This window comes from Bufo bufo, chromosome 2, assembly GCF_905171765.1.
Source record: "Bufo bufo chromosome 2, aBufBuf1.1, whole genome shotgun sequence".
NCBI classification, from domain to species: Eukaryota; Metazoa; Chordata; class Amphibia; order Anura; family Bufonidae; genus Bufo; species Bufo bufo.
This window is the reverse complement of record NC_053390.1, coordinates 311,052,756-311,056,250: the sequence shown is the minus strand read 5'-3', so window position 1 is coordinate 311,056,250 and position 3,495 is coordinate 311,052,756. Positions and strand designations below refer to the sequence as shown.

At 47.6% G+C, this 3,495-nt stretch overlaps 1 long non-coding RNA gene across 1 annotated transcript; it reads right to left on the bottom strand.

Moving 5' to 3' along the window:
• Positions 1–285: 285 nt before the first annotated feature.
• On the bottom strand, positions 286–3,021 carry LOC120991485. Its single transcript, XR_005776685.1, has 3 exons — positions 2,979–3,021; positions 2,411–2,413; positions 286–408 (listed from the first exon to the last, which is right to left on the bottom strand). It is a non-coding gene; the product is annotated as an uncharacterized LOC120991485 (long non-coding RNA).
• Positions 3,022–3,495: the final 474 nt, after the last annotated feature.

The window sequence follows — 3,495 nt, the reverse complement described above, 5'->3', positions numbered from 1 at the left end:
AAAGTGTACCTGTAGTTTCAGAAGTCATCTGAGTGCTTTGCTTCTTCAGCTCTGATCGATTTTGAACGGCTGTCCTCAAATATGTGAGCAGAGCCGTCTATGACCTGATGTACTGTACTTTCTAAGAACCTGTACAAGGCCAATGGGCACAGCACTCAGCTTAGCACCCCCCGCCCTTTTGTTTCAGCAATCAGTGGCAGTCTCAGCACCCAGAGCCCCACCAATCAAAACTTTTGACATGTCACTATGACATGGTTCATGGTGTCTTTCTAATTGTATATTCTACCTGTGAATAAAGTAGTAATATGTAGATTAGCTTTCTGAGCAGATCTCAGTGTGGTGAATCTACAGTACATGGTGTATATGATATTTACTTGCTAGCACACAGCTCTTGGACAGGGCTCTGCCCTCAGCATGTCTGTCACGGTGGGAAGTGGGGGAAACTCCCCACCGTACAATGAGGAGGCAACAGGGAAGCAACAAGGCCAGGAGGAGGAATAAGGGAGCAGGTAACCTCCTACAGCAGGGGTGGGGAACCTGCGGCCCGCGGGCCGCTTGCGGCCCGCGAAGTCATTCAATCCGGCCCCCCATGCGATTGTAAAACACCGCCGCCGATTGTCACTATGGAGCGGAGTAAATGTATTGCTAAACACACTGACAATGAATGGATGATCATGGCGATCATTCACTCATTGTCCGTGTGTTTAGCAATACATTTACTCTGCTCCTGCGGCCCGCCCCTGTTAGCCGGCGCCAGCCAATAGCATTTACTCTGCTCCTGCGGCACTCCCCTGTTAGCCGGCGCCAGCCTCCAGCTATTGCACTGCAGCTAAGATGCTTCCCTAGGTTTACAGCCCCGCCCGCCGTGAGTGACGTCACGCCGCCGGGCGGGGATCACCATTCATGCTGGCTGGGATGACACTGATGGGAGGAGCATAGAGAGGACGAGCCAGCGCCACCGACGAGGAACCATTTCCAGCAGCAAGTAAGGCAGCCAGACAGCATCATGAAATACAGCAAATTTTTTTAATATGCAGCATAGCGGCGGGGGGAGGGGGGTAAATGTCCTGCACAGTGCACAGGACATTAATACATAAGTTACCATGACCAGTGCAGGACATTTACCCCCTCCCCCCATGCTGCATATTAAAAAAAAATCACAATGTCATTAGGGGAAAGTTCTTATCTTTATTCAGCAGTTCTGAGTCCCGACAATCTAATCTCCCCACGTCCTCTTCTATACAGATACCCTGGCTGAGTAATCTAATTACTGAGAACCTCTGCACAAGGATTACTCCGCCTGAGCCCGAAAACCATCAAATAGTCCCTGCAGAGTAATCCTTGTGCTGCTGATCCCGGCAATTACATTACTCAGTGTATTTGTATAGAAGAGGACATTGGGGCTCAGATTAAATTGTCCGAACTGCTGTATAAGGATAAGAACTTTCCCCTACCAACTTTAACTACTAGTGTTCCTCCACCAGCTAAGCCACAGTACAGTTTGAATCATGTGTCCGGGTTGAAGGCGGAAGGAGACCCGGACACATGATTCAAACCCTGTACAGTCCGGGTCAATCCCGTACAGGTGGCAACCCTAGGTAAATGTCCTGCATCGGTCAATGGTCATGGTAACTCATGTATTAATGTCCTGCACAGTGCAGGGTGCTGTGTAATGTAAAGGGGTCCAGTGATGCAGGGTGCTGTGTATTGTAAAGGGTCCAGTGATGCAGGGCGCTGTGTAATGTAAAGGGGTCCAGAGGTACAGGGTGCTGTGTAATGTAAAGGGGTCCAGTGATGCAGGGTGCTGTCTATTGTAAAGGGTCCAGTGATGCAGGGCGCTGTGTAATGTAAAGGGGTCCAGTGATGCAGGGTGCTGTGTAATGTAAAGGGGTCCAGTGATGCAGGGCGCTGTGTAATGTAAAGGGGTCCAGTGATGCAGGGTGCTGTGTAATGTAAAGGGGTCCAGTGATGCAGGGTGCTGTTCTTTATTTGTAAAAATTGAGTATATAAATAAAGATTATACAAAAAAAATGTTTGACCAAATAATAACAGGCTAATTTTTAAGTTGATCATTTTGTATGGCCCCCGAATGATGTTACAAAAATCCAAATGGCCCTTGGCAGAAAAAAGGTTCCCCACCCCTGTCCTACAGCATCCCTAATTCTGACCCTGACTCCTAACCATATGAGCCAAGCCAGTTGGTAGGAGGGCTCATACTCCGGAACCTTAGTGCCCTACTAGCCCTCAAGAAATCCCTCGACTAGGAGCAGGGTAAAGCTGACCTGTTCCTCCAAAACACGCACGAACAGTAGTCTCCACCGGCCAAGCTGCAATGAAAGGAGACCGAATACAGCATATGGAATTGGCAGGTAAGCGACGAATACAACACACTTACCTGCCACAGGCACACTGACTGGAAACAAGTGCTGATGTCCACACACATTAAGGACACAGCACATACAACAACCACACAGGTATCCAGGACACACATAGCTGCGTACGGACAATTGGTTCCCCCTCCGGGGAACCAGAGACCCCCTTCCGGAGGATACAACGTGAGACAGGGGAATGTCTAGCAAACATGCTGGACACCAAACACCACAAGACATGTAACACCAAACTAGACAGACAAACACCCAGAACATAATCCACTCCAAACAAATATGGATAGGAAGGGAAGGGGACACTGGGATGACATTGATGACAACTAGGATGGCCCTCAGATGACAAAGAGCTAGGAGCAAGGTCCTACTCCAACAAAGGCAGGCATCCAACTGATCTCAGTCTTACAGCAACAAAATATAAAGACACAAGAGACCACACCCAGCTCACCCAAGTACACACCTTAACCCCGAGCACACCAGGAAGTAAGGAAAAGCCTTAAAGGGAAAGCGCACACACATGCAACAACATCAACAGCATGCATGGCAACCGTGTCACGGCGCACACAACATAAGCCTTGACACAAGGGCCGTGACAGTCTATCTTTATCAATCAAGGGGAGGGGGGAATGTGCAGAGCACAGGGGAAGTTTCAAAGTAGTGCTCAAAGGATTCAGCCCTGCCTCCTCGTGCTGGAACTTCTCATTTGCGTATGGATAAAAACGTTGTTTATCATACAGACGAAAGAAAGGTATAGTTTTAATCGGCATGCTGAGCCCTACCAGGCAGTATGTCTGGTTTAATAGGGTTGATCCTGGTGACAAAGCGTCCTTAACCATATTGTACTATATGACCTATATTTCAAACATTTTACTTTACAAGCTACAGTAAGAAAAAAAAGCTCTAAAAGTACAAGTGTGCATTGGATGGCTTCATACAGAAAGATGCTGGTGATATGTAGTATTAGGTTCCATTCACACATCCGTTCCGCAATTGAGCTTCTTATCAAAACAGTATTACACTGAACAAAAATATAAACGCAACACTTTTGGTTTTGCTCCCATTTTGCATGAGCTGAACTCAAAGATCTGAAACATTTTCTACATACACAAAG